The 13,274-nt window shown below is 46.2% G+C and overlaps 1 long non-coding RNA gene across 1 annotated transcript; it reads left to right on the top strand.

Moving 5' to 3' along the window:
• The first annotated feature begins 1,649 nt into the window (after window positions 1-1,649).
• LOC139159866 (uncharacterized) lies at window positions 1,650-12,643 on the top strand. The gene is made up of 3 exons (XR_011557858.1): window positions 1,650-1,696; window positions 6,287-6,431; window positions 12,585-12,643. It is a non-coding gene; the product is annotated as an uncharacterized lncRNA (long non-coding RNA).
• The last annotated feature ends 631 nt before the right edge of the window (window positions 12,644-13,274 follow it).

Raw genomic sequence — 13,274 nt, 5'->3', positions numbered from 1 at the left:
ATAGCAGAGAAGGCTCTCTTCCTGGACCCTGGCAATCAGAATTCATTTGCTGATGGGATCGGCAACATACATACTTCCCTGTCTGACCGGGCAGGGCAAACTGATGTGACCTGGCCCCATGTCTTGTAGGACTTTGAAAATTCATAATGATCAATACAGTGATACCTCGTCTTACAAACCCCTCGTCATACAAACTTTTCAAGATACAAACCCGGGGTTTAAGATTTTTTTGCCTCTTCTTACAAACTATTTTCATCTTACAAACCCACCGCTGCCACTGGGATGCCCTGCCTCTGGACTTCTGTTGCCAGCGAAGCACCCATTTTTGCACTGCTGGGATTCCCCTGAGGCTCCCCTCCATGGGAAACCCCACCTCGGGGGTGGGGTTTCCCAGCGAGGGGAGCCTCAGTGAAATCGCAGCATCGCAAAAACACAGAGGTCTGGAGGTGGGGTTTCGAGGACTTTGGTGTTTTTGCGATGCTGCTGATGCTCCCTTCGCTGGGAAACCGGCTGGCAAAAGGCGTGAGTTTTGGGCTTGCACGCATTAATCGCTTTTCCATTGATTCCTATGGGAAACATTGTTTCATCTTACAAACTTTTCACCTTAAGAACCTCGTCCTGGAACCAATTAAGTTTGTAAGACAAGGTATCACTGTATTTTGAGTTGGACTTGGAAGCAGACCAACTTGTGCCATAGAGGTATTGCATTCTTTGGGTGCCCAAAGTTGCCCACAAGGCCGCATTTTGTACCAGCTGAAGGTTTATTCATTGCATTCTCACATGCCTTCTTTGTATTTGTTTCAATTTCACCTGTATGTCTGAGATGACAGATATCATAGCTTACTGATTAATAAGTAGCAAGGTGATTTATAGTTCTCATCCCATCATTCAAAGATTGCATGTGCGTATTTTGCTCCAAACATTTCAATACAGAATACAGCAAATTAATGGATTTTTAAAAACCATTTCCAGTGCACCCAGCATCCTTAACATTTCTGCTGAGATGGGGAAATGACTGAAGTTACTAAACCCAGAAATGTGTATAACAGAAGAAAGAACTATCTTGGCTCCTGAGTAAAAAGTTGCTTGCGATACTGGGCCTTGCCAAGACCTAAAACTGCACTGCATCTCTTTTTACCTTCAGAAAGCTGCCTTGAACAGAAGCAGAAGCCACCCCGTCGAAGATATCAGGAGCCCAAAGTGCTGAATAGCCCTGAGGATAACATATATTATAACCAGTTAAATGTGAGTTCAAAGTGGCCGTACAGCTGTTTTACTGCCTTTGTTTCCCATTAATAATTCTGGTATTAATACCTGTTCTAAGCCTACCAGCCCCACCCCACCCCCAGTGCCCTCTCCAAACTCCCCACCCCAGAGTTCCCCAGCTCTCGTCTTGAACATGTGCTTATGCTCTTTATCTGTTGCTTTCATGTCAGGATGTCTGCCTTCACGGTGAATAATTGATGTGGTTTATCAAAGACGAGCAAGATGCATGCTTCATCAGGCTCGCTTGAGCCCTTTGATCAAAAAAATTACGCTGTGACTTCTGATATTATCAGCATCTGCTTGCATTCAACACAAAATCACTTTGAATTAAAAATTAACGACTTGCTGCTTTGCTTTGACTGTGTTCTTGGCCCTCTCCACAGGGAACTCTAGGATATCAAGGGAGCAAAAGGAAGCCAAGAAAACTTGGGTAAATATCCATCTTCTTAGTTCTAAGCAACAGTAAACAGAAGAAATCCTTTGTGAGATTACAGGAAAGGCGCAAACTTTCTAGAGCAATTTCTGAAAATCAACAGTCAAGCTTTTTTCTCTTTATAGCAGCTGTGGGCATTTTGCTACTGATGCAAAAGGAAAGTGTGCGTCTAATGTGAGCTGTGTACACATGGCGGGAAACGGTCTTTCCTAGGGGGAGGGAAATGCTCCTCAGCCAAATGCAGGCAGAGGCTTGTTTCACAACGAATTTGCTAAAAGTAGCCAGTGGTGGGTCTTGTCAAAGTAAAGACCTGCAGACTGTGAACCCAGACGTGACAGGAGGGACAGCAATGCAGAAATCTTCTTGATCCAGAGCATAAACCCGCTGGAGGGGGAAAGATAAGAAGGAAGGTCCTATGTTCTTTCCTGTCTCTTGTTGCAAAGGCTGCTCTTTTTTTTAAGTGGCATTAGTTTTATTATTAGGGTGGCAAGCATTATGTTGCTAAGTATGTTGAGCTATTTCATGGCATCAGGCCTGAATATCTCCGAGACCGCCTTCTGCCGCATGAATCCCAGTGACCGGTTAGGTCCCACAGAGTTGGCCTTCTCCGGGTCCCGTCGACTAAACAATGTCGTCTGGCGGGACCCAGGGGAAGAGCCTTCTCTGTGGGGGCCCCGACCCTCTGGAACCAGCTCCCCCCTGAGATTAGAACTGCCCCCACCCTCCTTGTCTTTCGTAAACTTCTTAAAACCCACCTCTGCCGCCAGGCAAGGGGGAACTGAGACTTCTCCCCTGGGCCTATAGAATTTATGAATGGTATGTTTGAGTGTATGTTTTCTTCTTAATAAGGGGTTTTTAATGACTTTTAATTATTAGATTTGTCATATATTGTGTTATTATTGTTGTGAGCCACCCCGAGTCTACGGAGAGGGGCAGCATGCAAATCTAATAAATTGAATTGAATTGAACTGAATTTGAACATACTGGCTGGAAATATTTATTTATTTATTTTATTGGTTTGTTTTGTCAAGTACACAATGGTGGTATACAAAATATAATAATATTCATATACTAGTAAAAAAAGAAACAGGACAGGGGACGGAAAGTATGCTGGTGCACTTATGCACGCCCCTTACTGACCTCTTAGGAATTGGGAGAGGTCAACAGTGGATAGTCTAAGGTTAAAGTTTTGAGGATTAGGTGAAGATACTACAGAGTCTGGTAGCCATGTAGCCCAGAAGGCCTAAAGGCTTGGAAAAGACCACACTATAAAGAGACTTTTTAAATAAATTTTTAGGGAAAATCATGATGCAATGGCCTCTGCCTTATTTATGGGAATAGCAGAATCATACTAAGCAATAAAGCGTGCTAAACACCTGAATATAACTTAGTTTGAGCTCTGTATAGCCTTATCCAGTGTTGGGTTCCTATCAGTGTGGACCACTCTGCCGTTCCGGTAGCGGCCCACCAATTGCGTAATATGCAGGCGATGGCTCCAGTACTGTCTTTGCCATGCTGTCGTGCACGCCATCTTTTTTTCTCAATTTTTTTTGCCCTTTTTTGCTTCCTGTGCATTTGCGGAAGCAAAATCTCACGAGGGGACGCTTGCAGGCACGAGATTTCAGCATTTCTTTGCTTCCACGCATGCTCATGACACGAAAAATTGCTGAAATTGCATACGAGGGAGCATCCCCTCACAGGATTTTGCTTCCACGCATTTGCAGGAATGTGCATATGTACATGGGAACACATGGTGATGTGCGCGTAGTGCACCGATATCAAGGTAAGAGTAGCCCACCCTTGGCCGTATCCAATATAGGCTGTGCTTCAAGATTGTACTGTGATTCATAGTTAAATAAATCCATGTATGTTATCCATGTTTGCACCTCCAATAGTTCTCTAGAACTTGTCCACCACATTTAAACTATTCAAACAAACAAATGTTAAGTTACATTATTCGTATATGCACGTTAGGCCTTATGTCACTGTTTGGAAGTTTTGTCATGGATGTTAAAGGAAAAACGTATAAATAGTGTTGGGCAAACCCAACGAAGTTCGGGTTCAGCGAACTTACCAGAATTTGGTGGCGGAGTTCAGGTAAGTTCGCTGAACCCGAATCCGAACCCGAACAGCAACAGCACTGCTGCAGCGTCTTTTTCTGTAAAGGAAGGAAGGAGTCTCTGTGACCACAAAGCCCCACCCCTGGAATCCCATTGTGGAATTCCCCACCTCCTTTTGCTTGCAGCGCCGCTGCGGCATCCTTTTCCGTAAAAATAAAAGGAAGCAAAAGGAGGTGGGGAATCCCACGATGGGATTCCGGGGGTGGGGCTTTGAAGTCACGGAGACTCCTTCCTGGCCCATGGCTTTATTTCCTCCTAAACTCCCCCTTTCGGCCGGTCAGGAAGGAGTCTCCGTGACGTCAAAGCTCCGCCCCTGGAATCCCAGCTGTACATCACCACCCCATGTCCAGTCAACGAAGCAGTGGAAGTGATGTGCCGGTGCCTGGAGGCTGTTGGGGCCTGGATGGGTGTCAACAAACTCAAACTCAACCCAGACAAGATGGAGTGGCTGTGGGTTTTGCCTCCCAAGGACAATTCTATCTGTCCGTCCATCACCCTGGGGGGGGGGAATTATTGACCCCCTCAGAGAGGGTCCGCAACTTGGGCGTCCTCCTCGATCCACAGCTCACATTAGAGAAACACCTTTCAGCTGTGGCGAGGGGGGCGTTTGCCCAGGTTCGCCTGGTGCGCCAACTGTGGCCCTATTTGGACCGGGACTCACTGCTCACAGTCACTCATGCCCTCATCACCTCGAGGCTCGACTACTGTAACGCTCTCTACATGGGGCTACCTTTGAAAAGTGTTCGGAAACTTCAGATCATGCAGAATGCAGCTGCGAGAGCTATTATGGGCTTCTCTAAGTATACCCATATTACTCCAACACTCCGCAGTCTGCATTGGTTGCCGATCAGTTTCCGGTCACAATTCAAAGTGTTGGTTATGACCTATAAAGCCCTTCATGGCTCCGGACCAGAATATCTTCGGGACCGCCTCCTGCCGCACGAATCCCAGCGATCGGTTAGGTCCCACAGAGTCGGCCTTCTTCGGGTCCCGTCGACTAAAGCCTTCTCTGTGGGGGCACCGACCCTCTGGAACCAGCTCCCCCCTGAGATTAGGATTGCCCCCACCCTCTCTGCCTTTCGCAAACTCCTAAAACACCTCCCCCTTGCCCATGCTGTTTTGTTGATTGATTGACTGTGTGCCTGTTTTTTATATATATATTGGGATTGTTTTATGAAATTACTAATTTTAAATTGTAATTAGATTGGTGGGCATTGGATTTGTTATTGTGTACTGTTTTTTTATTATTGTTGTGAGCTGCCCCGAGTTTTCGGAGAGGGGCGGCATATAAATCCAATAAATCTAATCTAATCTAATCTAATCCCCACTCTCCTCCCAGGCGTCGGCGCTTCGCAGTGTTTGAGCGAACGCTGAACCCAAACCCGAACTTTTAAAAAAGTTTGGGTTCGGCGGCACGAACCCGAATTGTGCAAGTTCAATTTACCCAACACTACTTATAAAGTCTTATTGAGCTTGGAGATGTTACTGAACATACATCGTGAACAAACCTAACTGGATATAAGAAAAGATCTGGTGGCTGAAATCGTAAAATCAATCAGCTGCTTTTAAGAGGTCCATAAGCAGAACTTGGGAGCAGTAGCTCTCTTCCACATGTTTCAGAGGTGGGTTCCTCCTGGTTCGGAACGAACCGGTAGTAACGCACTAGTGATGGCACGATGATGGCACGGAACCAGATTGGTTAGGGCCAGTCCATAGGTGCTGCCATCTTTTTTTTTTTGGGGGGGGGGGGGGGAGGGATATTTGTTGGGGAAATTTTTTTTTTTGAGGAATTTTTTTTCAGATTTCCCCCCCCCTGCACATGTGCAGAAGCCAAGTTTCTGGTACTGCACATGTGTTACCATCTTGATTTTGGCTTAGTGCAGGAGGAAGCAAACCGACAGCAAAGTAAGTTAGAACCCACCTCTGATGTGTTTCCCAGCAACTGGTGTCAAAGAGGCATCCTCTCTCAGGAGATAATAGAAGCCATTGAAGCCACTTTCTCTTTCATGAAACAAGAAGTATCTGAGCTGTTCTTGTGATTGATGTTTCTTATGCTCTTTACTGCTATAATAATCAGAGGTTATGTATCTTACCTATATCTATATTGTATCTTACCTATGTCTATATTGTATATCGGAGTAGAGATCAAAATGAGGTTTCCTAGGATTCTCCCACCTAACAAGTGGCATTGTGAAGATTCATGCCTAGCTTGAGAGTTCAGATCACCTAATTAAAATCGAAATTGCTACTAAAAAAGCTGGTGCTGAGTAAGCATCCAGAATTGATGCAGATTTGCCGTTGTGAGAAACGCGATGCTCTCAGGTCACCAGCCTCTGTTAGATATTTACCTCAAAATAATGTTTGCTCCTCCACTCTGATCAAAGCATTTCCTGTATCAGTTAAACAAAAATATCTAGAAATATGATGTGCCGTTTATAATGCTTTATTCTATTTTAATTTTCCTTAGTCAAATAAAAGTGCTGGACTGGGAAGATGAATATTACAAGTCATTATCAGTGGTGGATTCTATCACAGAAGAAGACAACACATTGCAACCCCTTCCTCCCTTTCAAAGCTGAACTTTTGCCCCCTAACTCATCAGTGTGAGGCTGGTAAGGAACCCAAGATGTGTTTCTCATTTCTAGCTGACGTATGGATGTGTACATAGGGTTGTATATTGTGCACATATGTATATATTAGGAACAGATCTGCCAGACAATGGCATCTGCTCTGCTACTCAATCAGTCTACTGCAGTGGTTCTCAATCTGTGATACGCAAAGTCATAAAGAAATGTTATGATTTAAATAGTGTGTTAAGTTTTGGTGGTCCATGACCATGGCCCATGCGCACAAAAGGAATTTAAAGGGGGTCTGTGATAAAGAAAAGATTGACAACTCTGTTCAAAAGAGGGAAACCAATGTCACAAATCAGCCAACCTCAGACATGGTAGCTAGGAAATTCTGTTATTTCTTATTGTCATAAAAACTGGGTGCAATAGGCCAAGGACCTATCTAGTCCAGCATTTTGCTTGCACATTAACCAATTTAAAGGTTCACAGGCAGGACAGGAAAGAGGCAATGCTTTGCCTCTAAATTTTCCCAGAAACTGGCATTCATAAATAAACACTGCCTGATAGCATGCAATAAAACTGTATTCATAAGGACTGCCTTTTTTCTTGATTTCTTGTGCCTGACACTGCCTCTGATATTCGAGGATTGGGTGATCAGTATATCTAATCACCAGAGTTATGTCTCCAGCATGGGTTTGGCCAGCTACACAAACTCGGAATAACAGAATAACAGGGTTGGAAGGAATCTTGGAGATCTTCTAGTCCAATCCCCTGCTCAGGCAAGAAACTCTATACCATTTCAGACAAATGTTTGTTTGTTTGTTTGTTTGTTTGTTTGTTTGTTTGTTTGTTTGTTTAATTTATTAGATTTGTATGCCGCCCCTTTCCGTAGACTCGGGGTGGCTCACAACACAATAAAAAACAGTTCATAACAAATCTAATAATTTACAATTTAAGATATTTTAAAAACCCCATTATTAAGCAGACATACATACAAGCATACCATACATAAATTGTATAGGCCCAGGGGAGATATTTCAGTTCCCCCATACCTGACGACAAAGGTGGATTTTAAGGAGTTTATGAAAGGCAAGGAGGGTAGGGGCAGTTCTAATCTCTGGGGGGAGCTGGTTCCAGAGAGTCGGGGCCGCCACAGAGAAGGCTCTTCCCCTGGGGCCCGCCAACCGACATTGTTTAGTTGAAGGGACCCGGAGAAGGCCCACTCTGTGGGACCTAATCGGTCGCTGGGATTCGTGTGGCAGAAGGCGGTCTCAGAGATATTCTGGTCCAATGCCATGAAGGGCTTTAAAGGTCATAGCCAACACTTTGAATTGTGACCGGAAATTGATTGGCAACCAATGCAGACTGTGGAGTGTTGGAGTAACATGGGCATACCTAGGGAAGCCCATGACTGCTTTCGCAGCTGCATTCTGCACGATCTGAAGTTTCCGAACACTTTTCAAAAGTAGCCCCATGTAGAGAGCAGTACAGTAGTCCAGCGTTTCCCAACCGGTGTGCCGCGGCACACTAGTGTGCCGCGAGACATCGTCAGGTGTGCCGTGGCGAGAGGCGGCGGAGGAGAGTGGGCGGATCGGGCGGGCAATGGGGCAGGGCGGAGAAGCCAGGGGCGCGTTTGGCCGGAGGCACCTACTGCCGCACCTCCCTGCCCCTGCCTCCCCACGGTGCCTCCGGCCAAACGCGCCCCTGGCTTCTCCGCCCTGCCCCATTGCCCGCCCGATCCGCCCACTCTCCTCCGCCGCCGCCTCCTGCCTTGGGGCGAGCAATCCGGGAGTCCAGGACTGTGTGGCTTTGCGCCATGAAGAGAAAACGGCCGACTTTTCCCTGCTGCCGTTTTCTCTTCATGGCGCAAAGCCACACAGTCCCAGACTCCCGGATCGTTCGCTTCTCCGGTCAGCATAGCCATCTGCCCAGGAAAGCGCCGCGCTGGCCGGAGAAGCGAGCGATCCGGGAGTCCGGGACTGTGTGGCTTTGCGCCATGAAGAGAAAACGGCAGCAGGGAAAAGTCGGCTGTTTTCTCTTCATGGTGCAAAGCCACACAGTCCCGGACTCCCGGATCGCTCGCTTCTCCGGTCAGCAAAACCATCTGCCCAGGAAAGCGCCGCGCTGGCCGGAGAAGCAAGCGATCCGGGAGTCCGGGACTGTGTGGCTTTCAGCCGGGCTAACGGGAGGCGGCGTGAGGCCGGGCGCTGGGGACGTCTGGGAGGGCGAGGAGGCTGATGGCTGCTGCGCACTCCACTCTCTCTCCGGCTCTCTCTCGCTCTTTCTTTTTCTCTCTGTTGCTGGCGTGGTGAACGAGAGAGAAAAAGGAGGGGAGAGAGAATGAGAGAAAGAAAGCAAGAGAAAGAGAGGGAAAGAAAGCAAGAGAGAGAGAGAAAGAAAGGGGGGAAGGAGGGAGAGGGAAAGACATAGAGGGAGGGAAGGAGGGAGAGAGAAAGAGAGCAAAAAAGAGAGGAAGAAAGAAAGAAAGAAAGAGGGATGGAGAGAAAGAAGGGAAGGAAGGAAGAGAGAGAAAGAGGGAGGGAGAAATAGAGTGAAATGGAGGAAGATATTTTTTTTGTCCAAACTTTTCTTTAGCCCCCCCGCCCCCCCCCCTTCAGTGTTCCCCAGAATTTTGAAAACATGAATAATGTGCCGCGGCTCAAAAAAGGTTGGGAAACACTGCAGTAGTCGAACCTCGAGGTGATGAGGGCATGAGTGACTGTGAGCAGTGAGTCCCAGTCCAAATAGGGCCGCAACTGGTGCACCAGGCGAACCTGGGCAAACGCCCCCCTCGCCACAGCTGAAAGATGGTTCTCTAATGCAGTGATTTTCAACCTTTTTTGAGCCGCGGCACATTTTTTACATTTACAAAATCCTGGGGCACACCACCAACCAAAATGACACAAATTAAATAAATAAATAAATAAATACATACATACATACATACATACATACATACATACATACATACATACATACATAACCCCCTCGTATATACAATCCCATGTAACATCCCCTTATAAATACAGTCAATCATCAATCATCCCTACTCAAATTTATATCTCATTTCTGGGTACTTCTCCTGTCTTTCCCCCTTTTCTCTCTCATGTTTGTCATTTCTCTCTCTTCCTCCCTTTTTCCCTCATTCCTTTTCCCTCTCACTTCTCCTCTTTTTCCATCCCTGTCTCTCTCCCCCCCTTATGTGTGTGTGTGTGTATACACACTGGAACCATTTCCAAAACCAGTTGAGGGCTGGTTTTTTTTCTCTTTTATTCTTTTCAAAAAGAGGTGTGGGCTGGGGGGCATTTCTTATTATTTGGGTGCTTTTTACCATATGCTTCAAGAATCACCCCTCTCTCTCTCTTTTGTTTCTCTCTCCTCTCATTCTCTGCCTCAATCATTTCTCCTTTTTTCTCCCCTTTTTGTTCTCATTTCTCTCTCTCCTTTCCTCTCCCTATCTGTCTCTCTTGCTTTCTCTCTCTCTTGCTATCTCTTTTTCTCTTATTTTCTCTCTCTCTCTCTTGTTCTCTCTTATTTTCTTTCTCTCTCTCTTGTTCTTTCTCTCTCTCTCTTTCTCTCTCCCTCCCTCTTTCTCTCTTTTTCTCACTTTCTCTCTTGTTTTCTCTCTCTCTCTTGCTTTCTCTCTCTCTCTTGTTTTCTTTCTCACACTCTTTCTCTCTCTTGTTCTCTCTCTTGCTATCTCTTTCTCTCCCCCCTTTCTCTCTCTCTCTTTCTCACTTTCTCTCTATCTTGCTGTCTGTTGCTGTCACTCACTCTCGTTCTCTCTCTGTTCTCAGCGGAGGCCAGCGAAGGTGATATTCAATGTCGGGAGCGCGCGGGCGGTTGCGCGTGCTCCCTACCCCCCTGCTAGCCGCTCGGAATATTCAAAATAAGAAAAGCCTTCACCGGCGAAGGTTTTTCTTATTTTGAATATTCCGAGCGGCTAGCAGGGGGGTAGGGAGCGCGCGCAACCGCCCGCGCGCTCCCGACATTGAATATTACCTTCGCTGGCCTCCGCTGAGAACGGAGAGAGAACGAGAGTTGGGCCATTTTTTGTCTCCTGCGTTCCGGGTGCGGGAGGAGCCACACCGAAAGGCAGGAGACAGCGGAGGAGGAGAGGGGGCGGGCGGGGGGCAGCGCCGAAAGGCCGAGGGGGCCGGAGGCACCGTGGGGAGGCAGGGGCGGTCGCGGCTCCCTTCCCTTCTGCTGCCGGCGCCTCCCCGCCCCCCCCCCGCGGGCTGGCAGGGAGATGAGGAGCGCGCTTTCGGGGAAACGACGGTGCTTTGGGGAAGCGACGAGAAGCCATGGGCGCGAGGGGGCCGACTTTCAAAGCAACCTTTGCCGGCCTCCCGTGGGAGGGTGCCAATAGCGGCGGCGGGGGGGGCAATAGCGGGGGGGGCAAACCGCCTCGCGGCACACCTGACCATGTCTCGCGACACACTAGTGTGCCGCGGCACACCGGTTGAAAAACACTGCTCTAATGTGAGCTGTGGATCGAGGAGGACACCCAAGTTGCGGACCCTCTCCAAGGGGGTCAATAATTCCCCCCCCCCAGGGTGATGGACGGACAGATGGAATTGTCCTTGGGAGGCAAAACCCACAGCCACTACGTCTTATCAGGTTTAATTTTATTTAATTAAATTTCTATGCCGTCCGACTCCCTAGGGACTCAGGGCGGCTCACAACAAAACCAAGCATAGAACAATATAAAATATTTCAATTTAAAATAATTGCAGCCGTCCATACATTCATGGGCCGACCTCGCTAATCATCCCACCGACGTCAACGGCTCCAGGCCTGTTGTCAAAGCTAGGTCTGTACGGCTTTCCAGAAGGCCAACAAGGTGGGGGCAGTGAAGATCTCAGGAGGTAAATGATTCCAGAGAGTCAGAGCAACCACAGAGAAGGCTCTCCCCCGTGGACCCATCAGCTGACACTGTTTCGCTGACGGGACCCGAAGAAGACCAACCCTGTGGGCTCTTACCAGTGGCTGGGAGGTATGTGATAGAAGGCACTCTCAAAGATATTCTGGTCCTGAGCCATGTAGGGCTTTAAAGGTAATGACCAACACCTTGAATTGTGAGCGGAGACCAATAGGACGCCAGTGCAGCTCGCAAAGAATTGGCGTAGTGTGGGTGTATGTTGTTCAATCTCTTCTTAAAAACCTCCAGCACCCACAACTTTTTTTTAATGATCACATAAAAACCTACAAGAATGTAGCTAAAATGTTTGCAGTTTGGAATGACATGTGCTGAGTCAGAGCACATGTTTTCTGGTTCAAAGCTCCTTTTCAGAATAAAAACGTAGGGGAAGGGTGTGTGTGGAAACCTGGCCAGTACAAAATGCAGAGATAAGTAAAAGAAATTGATTGAAGCTATTATAAAACAATATTGAATTTACTATCCAAATATTTTAAGTAACGTTTAGTGAGGATATTCTTTTGACCACATTTTTCAGTAGAAAATATCAGGACAGGAGGGGTGCTTAGTTATACCCAAAGGTTATTTTATGCTAATGCAAAGTGTATTGGTGTTTGCACAAACATTGAGAGAAGCAACACAATCTGCCTTGAAAAGTACGGTTACTGTATAGATCTGTTTAGCATAACTTTACCCACACTAACTGAGACCTATCCCATTATTATGCACAGGGAAGCTACTTCCGGGGGGTGGGGGTGGGTGGGTGTCCTAAAGGGGCTACAAATTATGTCCACAGAGTGGGGTCAGGAAAGTCAAGATGATGTCTACAGTGGTCTCTGTCTGTGTGACACACATAGAAAAGAGGTAAAGCTTTGATCACAGTGTCAGGGAAGCCACCTTGACTCAAGGTGACGAACAGATATAATACTCCTTCCTCCTCCTATTTTATCCATAGCAACCACCAGTAAATAGGTGCTGAGATATTTTCAGCTGTCTAAAGGTGAATAATTTGGCTGAGATACGAATTCAGTTGAGGGAAACAGATTCGTGAGCTGAAATATATTTCAGTGACCAGGAAATGGCTTCTCTTTTTTCTTAGATCTGCTCACTCAACTCTTCTACTGGATTTATTTATTTAAAAGTGCAAATAAACTAGTTTATTATTGTCATTATCCAGGTTTGCTGTTGTTGTTGTTCTCTTTCTTCCTGGCCTATGCTCCTGGGGCTTTTCTGTTATCCTGGTGCTAACCAAATCTATTCCTGCTTTGCTTCTTTAGGATCAGCCAAGATTTGAAGGAATAAAAAAAATAGAGATTTGCTACCTAGAAACTATTGGCCATTATTCTTCATTTTAAAAGGGTCTCTTTGCTAAAAGGAAGATATTGTCAATGGACTGTTCTGAGACCTTTAATACAAGAGTGCTTATTTGAAGTGTCTGCTAATGAAGAAAAGAAAAATACAGAGTTCGTATTCCTCAGAACTGCTATAATAAAATTGCAAGGATAATTGTTACCAGTTAAGTTAATCATCAAGACCCACTACAGGAATCTTATAAAACTAACATTAAGCTTTGTTTTTATTGACCTGTTTTTCAGTTTAATCAATAAACTTTTCCTTGGTTACTTGATCGTGGTATCCAAAGATGCTGTGGAAACTAACTTAGAAGCACTTTGCAGAGGTTTTTGAAAGCTAGGAGGAATTGTAAAGATGCAGTTGTGCTTTGTGTTAACAAAGAAAGCTGAAGGAGGTAGGGAGAAAAAGAGAATCCCACCCTACCAGATAAAAGAGAGCCTTGAGTGTGTGAACATCAAAGAATAGTTAATGACATGAAATACCATTAAGGGTTAGTATCCCTCTTGTTTCAAGCTTCTAATACCTGCAGGGTATTGCCTATGTTCTCTTTGTTGGTCCCTCTGAATTGCCTTTATTAGCATTTGCAGAGAAGCCCTTGGTGAAATCTTTGGTGT

Source organism: Erythrolamprus reginae, chromosome 1, assembly GCF_031021105.1.
Source record: "Erythrolamprus reginae isolate rEryReg1 chromosome 1, rEryReg1.hap1, whole genome shotgun sequence".
NCBI lineage: Eukaryota > Metazoa > Chordata > Lepidosauria > Squamata > Dipsadidae > Erythrolamprus > Erythrolamprus reginae.
The sequence above is the reverse complement of the archived record's forward strand: the minus strand, read 5'-3'. Positions and strand labels throughout refer to the sequence as shown.